General features: G+C 37.2%; 1 protein-coding gene across 43 annotated transcripts in view; it reads left to right on the forward strand.

Moving 5' to 3' along the window:
* MAP2 (microtubule associated protein 2) overlaps window positions 1–19,592 on the forward strand; it is a 288,976-nt gene that overhangs the window by 146,360 nt on the left and 123,024 nt on the right. For 35 of the 43 annotated variants that reach the window (XM_049888022.1, XM_049888038.1, XM_049888039.1 and 32 more), the window contains one exon: window positions 6,682–6,749. The gene's annotated coding sequence lies outside the window, so the exon portion shown is untranslated. Of the gene's footprint in view, window positions 1–5,853; window positions 6,097–6,130; window positions 6,413–6,551; window positions 6,571–6,681; window positions 6,750–19,592 lie in introns of those variants that run through there. The other 8 variants (XM_049888025.1, XM_049888033.1, XM_049888023.1 and 5 more) reach the window with 6 other exon arrangements.

Genomic DNA, 19,592 nt, shown 5'->3' on the forward strand with positions numbered 1-19,592 from the left:
ATTCACCATGATATTTCATAATATCTAACATGATATAATAAAAAGCAGGTAATTAATTATTATATAAGACATATACTTTACTATTATTACTTCTAAAAAAGGCATCGGTTAATTCAAACGAGATGCTTAAAAACCAACACAAAACTATAAATTAAACAAACAAGAAAGTTCTTTAAAAACATGTGAGCATATATCTCACTTATTCAACTCTATATTCTCTGCTAAGAATAGACCAGAGGCCTGGGTGATGCAAATGTTTAAGCACTTGACTACTAGCTTAAAGATGGGCAGTTCGAACCCACCCAGAGGTGCCTTGAATGACAGGCCTGGCGATCTGCTTCTGAAAGATCACAGCCTTGAAAACCTACTCAGCACACGTGTAGTGGCCATGAGTCGGAATCGACTCAACAGCAACTAATAACAAGATACACATACGTTTAGCTTTACTAGATATTGCCAAACAATTTCCCAAGGTGGCTGTCCTAATTTACACTCTCTCCAGCAATATGTGAGAGTACCAGTTATTCTACCATTATAGCTTTTCTTTTCAACATCTTGAGAACTTTCTCCCCCTCACCTAATGAATTGTTTTTCATAATTGCAGTTCACATGATATTGTTTTCTATTCAAAGAAGTCTTATGAAAGAAGTTTGGCTCAGTTGACTTTGATGAAAGTATATGAGCAAAATAGAACTTTGAGTACAGTTATTTCTTCAGCCTAGATGACAATAGCATACAAAAATCTAAATACGGCTTTTGAGCTATGTTTCAATCAAGCTTTGAGATCTGACAATCCGAAAATCTTATCCATCTTGTCTGTATCTAGCTAGTACATTTACCTCATCATGTTGGCTTCACCCTTATAAGTGATATAAAAACACTGAGAGAAAAAAAAAGTACATTACATTTGCGAAATTCAAAATAGTGCATAGTCTAAATATAACTTGAAACATAATTTGTACTTACATTTAGATAAGAATATAACTGATTTTTAGAGAAATTGCCATATTAAGATTTAAAATAGAATTGTAAGGCCAAGCTCTGGTAATGACAATTAAGAAGAATTACAGTCTGATTCAAGAGCAGTTGGAAAGTGGTCCAGTTGGTCCAGTTATCCTCTCATACTCACCCTACTTGCTCAGAATAAATTCATCCTTCCCACTGCAGGCCAAGTCTCATCAAAATCACAGTGAAGAATGTCAGAGATGCCTGTGGATGACCTATATGTCAGTATTCTCTCTTTTCCTTTATCAACATTTATTTCTGATTCATTCTTCATTCAAGTTCAGTACAGATACTGAATATTTTGGTTTAAAATATTTTCTTTTGGGTTATAAGTCTAAGAGAGAGGTAAAATAAATACAAAGTAAGGCAAATAATTACAGGAATTGGAGCCTGAAGAATATCAGTTTATTTTAAAACTTTAAATGAGTAAACAGCCCAGCTCAGTGGCACAGAATATCTAGCAAAAGTAAATCAAAGATATGGTATACAGTAAGCAAAGGAATGTAGTCTAGCTTCTTCAATTAACAAGAAGAATTTAGGGCAGGAATCAAGTGACTTAAGGATTCTACTTTCAGGGGAAATACATTATATAAGTTTCTCAGTGTATTATTTTATTTTTTATAATGGGTAACTGAGCTTTGTTGATGTTGTAATATGAATAATTTTTGTAGCTTATTATGAAAAACAAAAGAAAACCATATGAGTGATTTTACATATATTTATTCTGTTGGTACTTGTTGCTTTTCTTTTAACTCCTGACCAGTTATTATTCATCCTATAATTCAGGGATCTTCTAGAGCATGTGTTTTTCATGGATGATATCCTGTTGGATCATTTTCCATGTCAATTTGTTTTAAAGCTGAGATCTAGAGGCCTAGTGTTGAACTTGTCAAGAAATTTAAATATTTTTTGGAGATTTTTCAGATTATCTAATAAACTATAACCCCCAAACCCAAACCCACTGTTGACAAGATGATTCTAACCCATAGCAACCCCATAGGGTCTCCAAGGCTCTAAATTTCTACAGAAGCAAACTGCCACATCTTTCTCCCGGGGAGCCACTGGTGGTTTCAAACCACCGGCCTTTTGGTGAGCAGTGGAGCACCACCAAGGCTCTTTGCTAATGAACCACCCCCCTCCCAGAAAAAAGATACCCGTTGCCATGGAGTCGATTCGGACTCATAGCAACCCTACAGGGGAGAGTAGACCTGGCGATAGGGTTTCTAAGGAGTGGCTTGTGGATTCGAGCTGCCAGCCTTTTTTTGGTTAGCAGCTGAGCTCTTAACCACTGCACCACCAGTGCTCCATCAAGCCTCATGGCCTTCAAAACAAGTCAATTGTTTTTGGCACCATGCTTCTAATAATTTATAATATTCTGTAAGATGCCACAAACTGAATTTAAATTTATCATATTTAATTAATGGTCATGAAATCTGAAGACTAGCCCTGATTAAAGACTAGGGTATTTTGTGCAACTCACTCTACTCAATTCTGCATCCTTTTATTCTTTGGGTATTAGGTTGAACCGTATCAAATTGCCATATTGTAGTTAAAAAGTGATAGAATTTCAGCACTTCATATGGTTCACACTTTTTTCCTTTTCTTCTGTTTTACCACAAGTGTACTTTTGCATGGACCAAATTTGACAGAAGAAAAGATGTCATCTGTGGTAAATAAGGAGAGACAGCATTCAGTGAAATTGGATGTCACAATCATTTGCAAAGTACTTAAACTTCTGCTTATTATATTTAAAGTAACTCAAATTTAAGAGCACTAGATGAAATCGTAATTATCATTTCTACTATTAATTTAAAAAATGAAAATTATAGCAATTACAGTTGACTTTTTAAAAAGCCATTTCACTGCATTTTGGCCACAAGGCAGTATTAATTAGTTAATTATTCAAATTTTATGTCATTATTAAAATTCTATTTAAATAATCTAACGTTAAAATTTATCATAATTTAGCACTAATATAAGGTATGTTTGACAAACAAGCTTTTTCTGAGGATTATGGACTGATAGCCCCATGCTTGGTATTTTGAAGGACTGAAAAAAAGAGACAAATCCCTATTCTAAACAATTTTATGTCCTTTGATCAAACCAAAAACCAAACCCATTGCCATGGAGTCAATTCTGACTCTTAGCGACCCGAGAGGACAGAGTAGAACGGCCCCGTCGGGTTTCCAAGGAGCGCCTGGTAGATTCAAACTGCTGACGCACTTAACCACTACACCACCAGGGTTTCCATATCCTGTGATAGAAGTGAGTAAATATTGGCTCTATAGCTAAAACTGTTTTACAAGATAAATAAAAGGCAGTTTTCACAAGCTAGACTGAATACATACGATAGGGAAAATCAATGAAATACAAGGACTTTTCTCATGTTAAAACACTTCAGTTCATCCACTAATGTTATTTTTAGTCATTCGCTCATAAAGTGGATTCAAACTGCTGACCTTTCAGTTAGCAGCTGAGCGCTTAAGCGCTGTACCACCGGGGCTCCTAGATAACTCCTTAAAAAAAAAAAAAAAACCGATTGCCGTTGTTGAGTGGATTCCAACTCATAGGGACCCTATAGGACAGAGTAGAACTGCCCCATACGGTTTCCAAGGAGTGCCTCGTACGTAGATTTGAACTGCCAACCTTTTGGTTAGCAGCCATAGCTCTTAACTACTACATCACCAGGGTTTCCAAATCATTCCGTGTTAGTAGGGTAGGTGGTAAGAAACAAAACATTTATTTGAAAAGCTACATTAGTGTTCAAAATCACTGAAGAAAAATAGAGGCATTTAACAAGGAGACCATATTTAAAGGAACACTTTGGGGAGGTGGGGGGGGATCCTAATGAGTATTTAGGGTCACTGAGACCTGAGATATCCTGTAATTGTTAGCTATAGTAATCATGTTTTTTAAATGTCATTTATTCATCTTATAGCTTACATATGGGGGCAGAGGATGGTGTTGGTGGCAGCAACTGTATTTTAGACATCAAAAAGGGCAATATGGGCCTACCTGTAGATAACTTAAAAGAAGTGAGTCATAGCAACTGAATATTGAAAGAACATCTGCAAAAAGAAATAACAGTAAAGTAGCAAGGTCAAGATTCTAGCCACAATTTTTACTAATTTAGAAAGATTTTAGCAAATATTGCGCCCTCCAGTGGCTGTTTTTGAATGAATTAACTTTTTTTGTTGTTCATTTTCTCCTGGGCTCCCAGTTTTCCAGCTTCATTGGTTTGGGTAACCCAAGGAAGGCTCACATTATTCACACCTACCAGGAACCTTGGGAGGCTGAGTCAATCTGACTGTAGGATTTCATGCTTGCAGAAAGAATGATCCCAGGGATGATAGGAGTGCCTAGTGTATGATGCGTTAAGTTCAGGCTCGACAAGATAGGTTCACAAAAGGGCAATCATTCTTGATTCATCTGATTGCCAAACTGGAGACAGAAAAAAACAATGACATAATTACCCCAGATTCTGCAGACCTCATATATAACACAGCACAGATATTAAGCAAAGCCAGTCCTCAGAACGATGGCAGCGCGATTTAAAGAGGAAGGTCGCTGCTTTAGCAACTAAAAGAAGGCTTACAAAATAAAAGACGAACGATGTTTCTGGAATCTGTTTTGCTTACAAACAGAATAGAGAAAGCAGGGAGAGAAAACCACTTAGTGAGAGAAGGAAGACAGGGATCCTGAGTCGGGACACCCGGATGTTGCCTCTGCTGGAGGATCTCTAGCTCTCTTTGCGACCTTGGTCAAATGCCCTGGACTTCAGCTGTCTCAGCTGCGAAACAAAAGGTATGGACTCCCATGAGTGGCTTTGATAAATCCAGGTATATGCACGTAGGCAAGGAGCAGCAACATCGATCACATTCAAAAGAACGATAATCTGAATATTTATGAAAGCAAAATTAGCTAGTGAGCAAAAATGGGGAAGAAAGGTGGGTGATGGAGGAGGCAGATTCATCTTAATGGAGTCAAAAGACGGTAAAAAAAAAAAAAAACTGGCAAAGACAATTTTTTCAAGAAGGAAAAGAATGAAGCGTATCATTCGTCTCTACATTTTCTCCACGGTAGTCCGGTTTCCTCTTCTCTTTCTTCACCTTATTTTTTCTCTTTACTTTCTGCTTCCGGTAACCATGGTGATGCTCCCTCCCAGCAACCTTCTTCACAGCTGGCCCTTTTGGTACACATTGTATTTCGCTCCATTCACTGATGCAGGGAGCTAACAATGCCATAAAAATTATTTTATTTATTAACAGTTTCCCCTGTTCTTTTTCTCCAGGAAATAAATGTAGGGAATTATTCTACATTTAACCTCCCTACACAAGGGGCATTGTACAACAGGGATAAAAGTCAACTGTTAATTTCAGTTTCTAACATGAAAAGGATACTGATTATGCCAGAGATTCAATTCCCTGTCTTGGTCCTCGGGGACTCTAAATATAAAGCCCCAGTGCTCAAGCTGGTTGCCACCTCATTTTTGCTTTTGTATATAAATGGAATAGATTGCCCACAAAAACCACACATCGACACGAGTTTCCTGATTCCCTTTGTTTTTTGCTGCTTTCCCTTTTGTATGGAAAACATTGTCAAGTGCGTAATTATCAGTTACAAGATTGAATTTTCCATAAGAAAATATCCATAAATATATACATATCTCAAAGGAACCCATTTATTTACTTTGAAATATAAATAAACAAGGTGCAATACTCAGTTTTAAAAATACTGTGATTACCTGCCGGTGACAAAGCATCAAAAAATCTCTGTTGTCATGAATGCGTATCATGTGAATCCCTATAAACTGTCATTTAGTCATGTCCAGTTTTGTGTAGCCTAACTTAACATTTGTAATCCTGTAGGCCTGAAAACTCATTCCATTTAAGCACTGCTTTTTTTTTGAGAGAGGGAGAGAGAGAGAGAGAGTGTGTGTGTGTGTGTGTGTCTGGCATTAACACAAAGGAAGGCAGATGATGACATTCATAGGCTTATAGGCTCGACTCCTGGGGACACACTTGGATGGAGGCAATTAAAATGCCTGTCAGGCATTTGATACCAGAAACCCCTATGGCAAACCGCTAAATCGTAAGCCAATGCTGCATCCTATTGTCAGTGAATGATGGCGGAGCTGGGTGGCTTGTCATCATTCTCGAAAATTCTGAGGCTAGTGAGCTCTCTCTCCCTCTCCCACTCGCCTTATTTTCCTTTTCGCCACTGCGGGGACTTTTTCTAATTTGCTGCTTCCCTTTCCCCGACACACACAGACACGAGCTGGTGGCTTGCAGACTGCGTCTGTCTGGAGCTGGAGAGCCAGCCCGTGGAGAATAATGCTCCGGAAGAAGGATTCTGCAGCAGTCCTCAAAGGCTAGGCTTGGGTGGTGGTATCCCTGCATATGCGCTGGTAATGGTTCGGGTCTTTTTGTTTTATTTTCTTTTATTTTTTGTCCGGTTTTTCAAAGGATCAGCTTTATGTGATTTCAGAGTAAAATGCTTTAGATTTCGTTATTGAGCTTCCTAAAAAACCCAGCTCTGCATCTTTTGAACTACAGATCTCAAGACGTAGGTTTATTATCTGAATGTAAAGACTGCGTTTGCTTACTGGTGAGTTACAATTTTCAATATGTAGTTAACAAATTTATATACGTATTTTTGTTTTCTTTTTTGTTTCAGTAGATTCTTCAGCTTGTCTCTAACCGAGGAAACATTGATTGGGAACTACTCATTCAGAAAATTAAAAGGTACCAGATGTTTTGTTTGAATGTTTAAATGAGGAAAAAGCAGTGAGGAACCCAAATGTTTTTATTTAAATTAGTCTCTCCATGGTCAGCGTTTTCTCCTTAAGCCGATGTTGGTCATTGTTTATAGCATGTATGATTACCTATGCACTGTTTTCAAGGCTGTTTTGATTAGAGAATTTCTAAATAATTGAGTTTTTTGCCTGTGTTTTGAGTTATTAGCAAATATCAACATGTCTGGCTTATTTTTGGACTATATTATTGTACCAGCAAAAAAAAAGTCCAAAATTCTCTATACTAATCAAAATTTAATCATTTGAATTTAAGAGAAATATACCAAGTAATGATTTTATCTGAAGGAACCCTGTGCCTAAGTCATTTTTTAAAATAATTAAATGCAATAGTTTGCCTTTGCCAGGTAGAACGAGTGCTAGAGATAAATGCCCAGGAATGACTCAGTATTATTGGGTTTTTTTGTTTGTTTGTTTTTTGTTTTGCAAGTAAAACATTATGGCTTCTTCATTGATACTTTAATTTTTAGAAATGGATATTTTTAAAGGTCAAGGATGTTAGTTACTAAAATAAAAACTGATTTTGTGTATGTTTTATTCAGCATTGACATCATAAGAAATTAATCCTTTATCTTGCCATGGAAGCGGTTGAATCCATTGATCGTAGGCTTTTTGCCTTACATGAAAAATGTTAATTTTAAAATTCAGCATCAGAATGTATACTGATTTGGGAGGCTCATTATGCCTTTTTTTTTCCTTAATATATAAGATTATCTTTTGACGTTAGTTTATACTCATGTCAGTAAAACATATATTTGTAATTTGCCTTTAAAAAATGGAAGACATTTTCTGCCTCGCTGAGATCGATGACATTATTTGAAACTTTCCTTAGCTTTTAGCATCCGTATAATATTTCCCCTCTATCAGTCTCAGTCTAAAATATTTTATGCTGTAAGATTAGCTTTTTAAAAACATGTATACCTTTAAAAATGGTCAACTACTGACCGGGAAATACTCTGAGTACATGAGTGTACACCTGAGAGTGTGAATATTTGTAGCATTGAAGGAGACTAATGCATTATCCTTGTTTAATTTTCTCTGCAATGTGTAATTATGAGGACCTTAATTTATTCATTCCACAAGCTCTTAAGAGCCTTGCCGCTGTGGGTAGTTACTGTGGGAGAGAGGCAAGGAGCAGATGACACCATCCCCACCCTTCCAGAGTGCCGGCAGCATCACATAAGATTTTTGAACAGGAGAATGAATTTTGTAAAATAAACCAGAGTATTCTGAAAAAGGAATTGCCCTTTTTTCAAATATTGAACAAATTCTATTAGACAAGTCTCAGAGCTACGTGAAAACATTGCATCATTCCTCAGAAATTAGACTCAGGGGACTCATGTCTGAAATCCCTAAACGAGACCTTCCGTTCCTCCTGGGAATTGTCAAACCCTTGGGACTGTTCCCTTTTTTTAGGGTTCACTCAGAGAAAATAAAACCATTTTATGTTTGGCGAAAATAACCTATTTGGTATTTTCCCATCTAACTAAATCGATAGAGCAATAATTTCATGTGAAAATCTATTTCCTAATCTTCAGATTCATTCGGCACCTAATTATATTAATTTTGAACTTGCAAGTATTTACTTGAATTGAAAAAGCATGAAATTATTACTTAATAGCTACAAATAGTGTGCTTAATATATTGCCAATAGGAACTGATAAGGTCTGTCGCAATTGTCTGGGTATTGGGCAAGCAGCATATGATCTCACCAAGAATCTGTCAATAGCCACTGCTTGAATAATCGGGGACCATTTAAAATTAGTCTAGGGGTGTAGGGACATATTTTGTGTAATAAAAGTTTATTTAAATAGTCTGCTAGGTAGGCAAATCAAAAGAAAATTTGACTCTTGAACTCTAAGAAAGGCAGGCATCTTCATCACAATTTTCCTAATTAGTATCATCTTGGCATTAGTGAATTCCTTGACTAATTTTTTTCACTCATATCTTTAGCACGGAAACCCTGGTGGTGTAGTGGTTAAGGGCTATGGCTGCTAACCGAAAGGTCAGCAGTTCAAATCCACCAGGTGCTCCTTGGAAACCCTATGGGGCAGTTCTACTCTGTCATGTAGAGTCACTACGAGTCAGAATCGATGTGACAGCAATGGGTTTTTGGGTTTGGTATCTTCAGCACATAGAATAGTGCCTGGACCATAGCAGGAGCTCGATAAATATTTAGTTACTCATTTAACAGATAAGTGAATTCGTCACCGTTTTCCCCTTTACCTTTTTTCTCACTTTTTATGAGATTACGCAGTATAAAATAGATGTTTGGTACTTTTTTTTTTATTTTTTAGCTACCCAAAATATTCGTTACATATTTCTAATTAATTAATGGTAATTAATTTAATAATTAATACTAGGTAGAAGAGTGGACTATCCTTCTGTAGAAATTTCTTCACGCTATGTGGAAAAGGATTTTTCTTGCTGTAGGTTAAGATGGAAAGAAATTATTGAAATGTCCCCCTTCACTTTCATCAGCTGGGGAAGGATGCCAAACTGCAGCATGAGTTTTGCTTTCTGGATGCTTCCTACATTCTACTCCTGGTCTTGACACTGTTTATTTCTCGTCATAGCTCCAGCCAAGATTTTGCTGCAGCACAAGGAGTTGTTTTTTTCTCCTCTTCCTATAAGCGTAATACTAGAAATGATGTCATACTTACCAGCACATAATGGATAGCAAAGTGTCTAACAAGAAAAATAAAACACTATATAGGAACCTGTAAAGCAACTTCTATAATCATAATAGGTTTAGAAAATGCTTTTATTTCATGTTATTTATCTTGACTAATAAAACTATAATCTTTTCATTATTAACTATGTGCCAGGTTCTGTCCTAAGCCCTTAACATACGTTATCTCATTTATCTCTCCCCACAGTCTTGGGGAATAATATGGTCTCCATTTTATGGTTGAATGAACTGAGACTCCAGTCAGTTCAAACCATTTAAATCAAGTATGACCCCAAAGTTCTTCAAATTAATTACCACGCATTACGTTTTTCTAGCACATTTTTGTTGCCTAGTCATTGTCTTGTTTTATTTATGCGTATGATATACAATAAGGTTAAAACAGTATTCCTGAAGATTATTTTTATATCTATAAGTTAGTACTGAATATGTCTTCAAATACTTAACTCTAATATTCAAGCTTTGACATATTTTATAATTTTTACATATTTTAATATTTAATCTGAAGAACTTTGTTCTCCAAGGAGGAATGTTGGAGAATAATTAGGACATTTTTAAACAACTGAATTTATGAAATCATCTCCAATGTCATTACACAAAAATCATATTATTGAATTGTTTATTACTTGTACATGAAAACCAAAACCAAACCTGCTGCCCTCAGGTTGATTCTGACTCATAGCGACCCTCTAGGGCAGAGTAGAACCACCCCATAGGGTTTCCAAGGAGCAGCTGGTGGATTCGAACTGCTGACCTTTTGGTTAGCAACAGTAGCTCTTAACCATTTAGCCACCAGGGTCTCCTTCTATATATCCAGTAAATATAATTAACTAGAGAATTCAAGTACTAAGTAGTGTAACTAATGCCATATTTTATAAAGGTTTTTGAAATTGAAATAATGGCAGATAAAAGTTCACATGGCCAAAATAAATAAGCATGCAGGAAAAAATATCATGAACAGTGTGAAAATACCACCTTCAACCTCAAGTACAACTAACGAGCCCAGAAACATCACTGAGGACACTAACAATTATACAAGTATACTTGTAAAGTAGCACACAACAGAATATTTACACAGCTTAGTTAGGAGCGGTGCAATAAAACAAGACAGTGACATCAAGGCTCATTCGTATCACGAGAGAGATGAATAACTTCTTAAAGGACTTCACTGCAGGGCAGGATTACTGATAACTGGGAAGGGACTCAACAGGAAATATTTTATGGAAAATGAGTCTTGGGGATCTTAGGGATGAGTAGAAGCATTTAAGGGGGAGATAATGCATAGAAGAGCTCCAAGAAGAACAAACAGCATTTGAAAAGGAACCAAAGGAAGTGAACCTGCATGAAAAGCATAGACTGATCTCATTTATACTCTAGAGTGTAGAAGAAGGGGAATCTTAAACACTAAAGATGGAAACATCCATAAATGTTATTAGGTTAAAAAAAAATGGCCAATATTTGACCATTTTTGCATTACAAAGTAATTCAATTGAATTACAAAGAATTTTATCCAATTTGATGTAATATATTGGGAGAGGACCTTAAATGCCAAGTTGAGGGTTGTGTATTTAATTGGCATGCAATGAGAAACCACTGACTGTTTTTTGAACTGGAGACTACTATCACCTAAATGATGTTTTCAGATAATGTATCTCATAGCTCTGTGTGCGACAAATTAAAATTGTGGATGAAAGAATGTAGAACACATCACTTCAGAAGCTACCATAGGATAATCCAGGGAAGAATAAAGACCAAAAGAGAACACTATTTGTGGGAATGCAAAAAAGGGCATGAAAATGAAAAATGTTTCTCAACTCAAATTCATACACAAAGTGCAGCACCTGCTGACTGGTAGGAGGAATGCAAGATTGAAGGAATCAGAGGTGATTGTAAAGTTTGGATTTGATGAGTGGAAGAATTATAGTGAAACGAAGTAGTATCCCTAGGCTCTAGCACTCTGTCTGGGACATGCCCCAAACGCATTGCCCTCAGGTCAATTCCCACTCATAGTAACCCTATAAGACAGAGTAGAACTGCCTCATAGGGTTTCTAAAAAGTGGCTGTTGGATTCAAACTGCCAACTTTTGTTTAGCAGATAAAAGCTTAACCACTGTACCACCAGGGCTCCAGGGCATAGTAGATAGCCAGTAAATGCTAGATGAATGAGCGAGTAAATAAAAATGAAGAGTTAGGTTTGGGATATGATGATGCCTAGATATGCAGGTAGACTCATCTAGCAGATTCCAAAAGATGTAGATTCAGAGCTCAGATGAGAAAATTGGGAGATAGGAAATGGATGAGATTATCAAGAAAGATAAGAAAAAGACCAGAGGGAGAACTCTTGGCAGTGTCTGCTTTTAGGAGACAGAATAAGAAAGAGGAATTGGCAAAGGAGAAGAAAGAATTTTAAAAGAAAGAAGAGGAATGGCAAGGCAATAGAAAACAAAGCTAAAATTGAAGCTCTCCAGAAAAAAAAAATTGATGAATGCAAATCAAGAAAAAGACTATTGGATTTAGTTGTTTATTTTAGTAAAGTTTTCTGTTATAAAAACAAGTTCCACATTTTATAAAATTTGTAAAATTTAGAAAAGTGTAAGAAAGGAAAACATAGCCACCAATAATTATATAATCTGGAAATTATAGTTAACGTTTTAAAATCTCTTGGCTTATTTCCTGTCATCCTATTGCACATAAATTTACATAATCAGTATCTTCAGAATACAATTTTAAATTCTGCTTTTTTCCACTCAGTTGGATCTTATGTGTGTTCTTACAACATTTTGCCATCTGGAATATGACCTATCGTATTTTTTTTTTTTATAGACACTGGACATTTTATTCTCTGCTTCCAATTTTTCACTATTATAATAATGCTTTCATAGAATATTTTGTACATTATTCTTACAGAATATTGCAAATTATTTCCAATGGGTATTTCCTAACAACAGAATCACTATATCATAGGTAGTACATTGTCATTTCTTGCCAGAAAAGATTTGTGGTTTCAAAATGAGCCTCTGCTTTCTGCCAAGAGAAAGAATCTGAGAATCTGTTAGCATCTCCCAAGTGCCAACTTCTGTGGCAAGTACTTTAAGAATCACAGTTACTCTGATGTAGATTCTATTGCCTCCATTTTACAAATAAAGGAACAGAGACCCAGAGAGTTGCACAAGGCCATACAGCCAGCGAGTTTCAAAACTAGCTTTGAATGTGGGTCTGACTCTAAAACAGACAAATGGTGAGGTCAGAAACAACCTCTTAAGAAGTTCTTAAGGTAGCTCTTGTAAGAAATACTCCTAAGAAGTCCAGGACTCAAAGGAAAGAGAGATAAAACATATAAGGCAAGGAAGGTAGTGAGTGAAGTGAAGCTTTGCTGCTTTTCAGCATGGGAAGTCCTAGGTCAAAGGACAGGAGCAAAGAGTAGGTGCTGCATATTTAAACAGGAATAGGACAGATGGCTAAAACATGTTTCTAATTGAAAGGAGATAAAGAGACAGATTTGAGCTTGGCAAGTAAAACGCATCTTCCATATAGATAGAAGCAAGGGAAAAGAAAGTGAGACATTTCAAGTGGTAAAGGAAAGATCGGGAGACCTCACATATCATTTGTCTTTTGTCTTAGACTGGTGGAAAATTCACTTATTTATTTAACAAGTATCTACTGAATACCAAACTCCATGCCCTTTTCCTCCCCTCATAGAACTTTCTTTCTAGAGAGGGAAATAATCAGTGGGTAAACACAGGGAGGAAACCCTGGTGGCATAGTGGTTAAGAGCTATGGCTGCTAAGCAAAAGGTCGGCAGTGCAGATCCACCAGGTGCTCCTTGAAAACCACGTGGGGTAGTTCTACTCTGCCTGTAGGATTGCTATGAGTCGGAATCGACTCAAAGGCACCAAGTTAAATAGGGATTTGAAAGATTACTTAGGCAGCTGTCAGAGAATGGGCTATAAGGAGGTGAGAGTAGAAGCTGGGAGATAAGCTTCTCAAACTTTAAAGCACAGATAAATCATCTGGGGATCTTAGAATCAGTAGGTCTGGGGAGGGGCCTGAGAGTCTGTATTTTATCAAGCTCACAGGTGATGTTGAGCCTACTAGTCCGTGGGCCATACTTTGATTAACAAAAGGTTAGAAGGCAAACTTCCAGCAAGAAAAATCAGAGGCGATTGGAGCAGTTATTATGAACAAGTCAAGTATGAGTTCTCTCTTTACAGCAATACAACATACTTCTAACCCTCGTTGATGGAAAGAGAATTGTCTCTCTTTACATCTGAGCTTTTTCAATTCCAGCCAGCTGTTTTATGAAAGATCCATTAACCCAGCCCTGATGAGCTACTGCCATTTCATTCTTTCTGCCCACACTCAATGCTTGTTATGCAAAACCCATTGCCATGTAATGGATTCCTGTGGCTCAGATTTCGGGATGTGGTTCATTAAAGCATGTGCCAGTTTCTTAACTCCAATTCTGTTTTCTGCTTTCATGATTTTGTACTTTAACCCCCTTTCTCCCTGGATGTTCAGCACAGTATTAACCTGATAAACTTTCTGTCTCCTTTAGCCAGTGCCATTCATCATACTCCTGTGCATATTAGTGAAGCTTCCAGGTCTCCACATCCTGTCTTCTGGCTGTTCACATCCTGGTCAAGCCTTAGGTGACTCTACTTAAAGCCCCGGGGGAATATTGAGGATAGTCTCTGATTTAAGGAGTACATTTTTTTTTTCCTCCATCAAAATAACTGTCTCTTTGGTGGACTGCTTTGGTTGGTGACAGCAACCTGAATTTCTTTGAAAGATTTGTGAAAACGCCACAAGAGGATGCATGTGTTTGTCAACAATTAGGGTGTTTGGGGAGGCTGTGTTCTCAATAAACCTTGACAGACTCTGTGAGGGGGATGTTATCTTTCTGCCTACAGTGCTAGGTTGTAGCGCTGGGGTCTGCCCTTTTAGCCGCAGGCACTTGGGAGCATTTACCTGTTCAAATCCCCTCTGCACCACATCTGTAAAATAACTAAAAAAAAAAAAGAAATCAGATAAATGTGGTGTACTTATACATCAAGGAAGAATAACCAACCCGTTGCTGTTGAGTCAATTCTGACTCATAGCAACCCTGTAGGACAGAGTGGAACTGCCCCATAGGTTTTCCAAGGAGCAGCTGTTGGATTCAGACTGCCGACCTTTTGGTTAGTTAGCAACCGAGCACCACTAGGGCTCCAATATGGATAGAAGTCAACTTAAACTGATAAGTACATTTCTTCATGCAGAACACTTAGGAGGGGTTCTTGAAGGGAGAATCTGCAAAGCCATGGCATAGTCTGTTGTCTGCACAGAAACAGCTTTTTGATGCGTTGAGCCATGTGCCAAACTGAGGCTAAGAAAACGAGTGCCCTGTATGTGCATGTGTGCCCATGTGCAACTCTAGTCTTTCTACATTGGACTTTGTTAATTCAAGCTGCAGTTGTTAAAATTTCCATATTTTTAGTACGGTGCCCATGCCTTTTTGCCATTCGTTGTATAGATAAGAGGAGTGAAGTTTTAATTTCAAGGGTTTATTTATTTCCTGTGTCTCAGAGTACCACAGGATCATCATCTCTGGCCTTTCTGACGCAAATTTTCTCTCAAAAGAAGTATAAATCAAACCCCCCCTTTTTTGTGTGGATACCATTTGGATCTACCTCAGATGGTTTGAATTAGCCTTTTCTTCAAATTCTGTCCTCATGTTAATGACTCTGGATTATGACCATTTAAAGCAGTTGGGTGTACATTGACCTACATCTGGCAATTGTTAAAACAAAGCTACTCCATTTAACACATTTCAACCAAAATATATAGCTTCACGATATATAGGAACTTCAAAATGATGGGGTTTTTTGTTTGTTTGTTTTCAGAAAGATCTTAAGTTTTCTTTCCAAGGTGAATTTTTGTACTTATTTTTAATTAAAAATATTTTCTCTTTCATTGCAGGTTTTTCCCATGGTAATATTTTGTGGCTATAAAAAAAAAAAAAATTTTTTTTTTTTTTAATGAATACGGGATAAGATACAACATATATTAAGGTTTCTTCTCACATAGTGCCACACTGGTTAGCACATTTTTGAGCACAGATGCAGGTACACTGATGATATTCTAGAATCTTAGAAAAAGACATAATTAGACTGCCTGTACCTATGAGGAGCCCTGGTGGCACAGTGGTTAAGAGATCAGCTGTTCAAATCCAAAACCTGCTCCTTGGAAACCCTGTGGGGCAGTTCTACTCTGACCTACAGGACCGCTATGAGTCGGAACCTAGTCAACGGCACCTAACAACAAAAACAACATACTCTACGAAGTGGGGGACAGAAATCCCTAAAATGATTGGGTTTGTAAGACTGCACTGGTACTTGAGGAAATACAAGAACAAACAAAAATTTTAAAAACATACAAGAACTCATGGCACTAAGTAAGTAATCCATATAACTCTATAAAAATAAAGAGTGCATTATTAAAATGTTCCGAATCTACCTGCTGAATCTTTCACATTTTTTTAATCTCTTTTTCACTTTTTCTGCATTCTGAGAGACTTTTTCCCCCTTTTTATCATGAAGACAATATAATTGTAAGTTCTCTTTTGTCTCCTGAATCATCTCTGTTTCTTCAGGAATCATTTTTAAAATGTATTTTTCTTGTCCATACTGCTGATTTTCCTCTAATGTCTTGATTTTGAGGTTTGTTTGTTTGCATTTTAATAAATAAAGAACTAGATTGAGGGTCATAGGCAGTTCTTGTAAGTTTCCCAGGAGAAGCTTGGGTGTGGAGCCAGCAAATGAACAGGCTAGGCTTTCTACAATTCCATAAATAAATGAGAGTTGAGTGTTTCACTGTGTTTTAGTCCTATGTGGATTTATTTGTACTTGATCAGGTGTTAAAACTAATAATCTGCTTTCATCAAGGACCAATTCTTGTTTTCACCCCTGGAGGCAAAGCTCCTCTTGTCAGCTGAAAATGTCAGAGCTAGGAAAAAGGAGAGTACAAGGGTTCCAACTGTTCTCAATGTGCTTCTTAAAAAGTTGCCCTGATGTTGGCCACATAGTCGTGTCCGACTCTGTATTCGATGACCCTAAGCTTAGGGTTTCCCTGGATTTCCTTTGAATGGACCTGCTATTAACCCAGATGTCCTGCCCTCAGTTTCTCTGATGTTTTTTTCTCTTTCTGTCTCAGCACACCTGGATTCTGACTGCCAAAATGCCTTCAGTTTTTTTTTTAGGCTTACGCTATTTTTAAACATTTTAATGATAATTAGGAGAAAGGAGAAGTATGTGTACCAGCATAATTCTCTCTTCCGTCGCTGATCATGTTTAATTTTCTTTACTCTGAATTCCTGTGACACCAATATACCTTTGTGCTGCGTTATTTTGCACTTATTACTATATTGTCCTACCTCTACTATTTACTAGCTATTTGGAAAAATTACCTCTCTTATCTGGGCCTTTTGTCTATAAAACAAAATAACATTTGATTTTCAGAGCTGACGTGGAACATATGAATTCATGTCATAAGGTATAGAGTATAAATGTAAGCTATCTTTATATATCAAACATTGTCATAGATCCATGGGAACAAATAAGTGCAAACCTGGGGATTGACCATAGTCAAGGAAAAAACTACCTGCTCTGAATCTCAAAGTGACCTCAAGTTGAGGCAAGAACTAAAAACTCCATATGCAATGCAAATGAACCACACAGTATGCATTGGTACCCAAAAAAACCAAACCCACTGCCGTCAAGTCGATTCCAACTCATAGCGACCCTATAGGACAGGGTAGAACTGCCCAATAGAGTTCCCAAGGAGTGCCTGGCGGATATGAACTGCCAGCTCTTGGTTAGCAGCGGTAGCATTTAACCACTACGCCACCAGGGTTTACTAAAATAAGCAGATTGTTCATGAATATATTTTTCACCTAATGAAAAGACAAAGAAAAAAAGCAACTCTAGAATGTGATTGACACACTACTAGTTAAATTGAAATAAATGTGGATTTGGGGTTTGGGATAGAACGTGACTTAATATGTGTTATCCTTTTGCTTGGCAAATTTAAGAACGGGGATATTTATGTGAATAATGAGTATAATTTAGTGCTGCCAATTAGCTACCACAAAAACATCATTGATTTTATACACTCTAGTTAATTGATGGTTCCTGTACTGTCAGTGGGCTTAGGGCATGAAGCACCCAGAAAAAAGGAAATGAAGAAAATGAGAATAGTAGTAAAGGAGCCCAATTGTAAAGGTCAAAGAAACATTGAAAGGAATTTCAATGTAGAAAGAAAGTTAGGATCACAGCGGGCTTTGACATCTATATTGAGAACCATTTGTGGATGATAAAAGAGAAATGTTTTGGCTAAATTATTAAAATACAGCGTCTTTACTGACAACCCTTTGTTCTTAGAAACAAAGCGAGAACACATCAAATAGACCAGGCACTAAAATAAATGCTTATGAATGCATGCTAAATGGTGTATATACAATTCAGCAACTGACTGCTATTAATTTTCATTTCCTGCATGGAGTTATTACATTCTAAACTTGAATGTTTGTAGAGGATAAGTCGCCAGCCCTAGTTAAATGTTAATGGGTCTAGTGACATAATTTAAAGCCAAGGCCTTATCCAAAGGAATGTGAGTAAAATACATTTGTTTGGCTTTTTATGGCCACTATTAAAATTAAAAGTAAAGGAAATGAAACCATAAACAACTATGCTCAAATATTGGCATAGCCAAGGCAGCTTTGTGGCAGTATAAAACCATATGTAGTTAGGAAAATCAAACATATGTGTTGATGGTGAAGCTCCATTTAACCTACGCAGTCCATCTAGATTGTAGCCGACGTTAAAAAAATATACTTGGAGACTTCAACAAAATATGGGGTGTTGATTCAAAGTAAGTTCATTTTGATGTGCTTTGATTTTCTGTCATTATAAAGGGCTGGTAAAATTTGTTTAATTTTTTTCTAATCCATTCCTAAGGACTTAGCCCATAATTAACATGGTACATATTACTCTTGCCATCCTCTCTTTCTTCCTTAGTAATAACAGAACACATGCTTTTTGAGGGTTCATGGGCACATGTCCACCCACAATAAGATACAGAATTCCAGCCTTCTTTGCAACTAGATGTGACCATATGACTAATTTCTGGCCAATAAGGTATAAACAGAAGTGGTATGTGAAACTTCTATCAGTTACTTCAAAAGAGGGAGTAAGTTTCTGCTGATAGGAATTCAGACTTGATGGCACACTTCAGCAGCCATTCTGAGTGTGAGATAACTTTGTAATGAACTTCTGTTTCAGTTAAGCCACTGTTACTTCCCATTGGTTGCAGCCTAACCTAATCATCGTTAGTATAACGCCTTAGCAACTCTATATTTATAGTCAAAGAGTTTAACAAAAACAAACCAACCAAAAAAAAAACCTATTTCCGTCAAGTCGATTCCGACTCATAGCGGCCCTGTAGGACAGAGTAGAACTGCCCCATGGGGTTTCCAGGGAGCGGCTAGTGGATTCGAACTGCTGATCTTTTGATTAGCTCTTAACCACTGTGCTATCAGGGCTTCTCAAAGGCTCTAGGATGTCCTTTTATCAAAATAATTTTTATATTAAAAAAATGTTACCTAAAATATACCAGTCTAATCTGTTACCAACTCCTATCAGTTCTGATTCCTAAACATGCTTTAATACACCTGTTTTCCTATCCCTACAAGAACTGCATTAGTCCAGTCTCCCATTTTCCCTGTTTTGATGACCACAGCAGATTCCTGCATCCCCTCTTGCTCCTTAAAAGCCATTTTACACACAGTAGCTGGAGCTTCTAATCTTATCATGATATTCCTGTGCTTAAACTCTTCAGTGCTCCCCATATATCATTTATAATAAAGCCCAGAATCCATAAACTGTGCTACAAGGCCATCCATGATCTGGCCTCTTCCTCGCTCTCCAAGCCCATCCAAACCCTTGGAGTTTTTTGCACATGTTTTTTCTCTTTGCCTAGAAAGTTGTCCTTACACTGCCACCCTCTTCCCTGCCTCCCCGTCCCTTCACTTACTCAAGTCCTGCTCACCAG

This window comes from Elephas maximus, chromosome 6 (assembly GCF_024166365.1).
Source record: "Elephas maximus indicus isolate mEleMax1 chromosome 6, mEleMax1 primary haplotype, whole genome shotgun sequence".
Taxonomy (NCBI): domain Eukaryota; kingdom Metazoa; phylum Chordata; class Mammalia; order Proboscidea; family Elephantidae; genus Elephas; species Elephas maximus.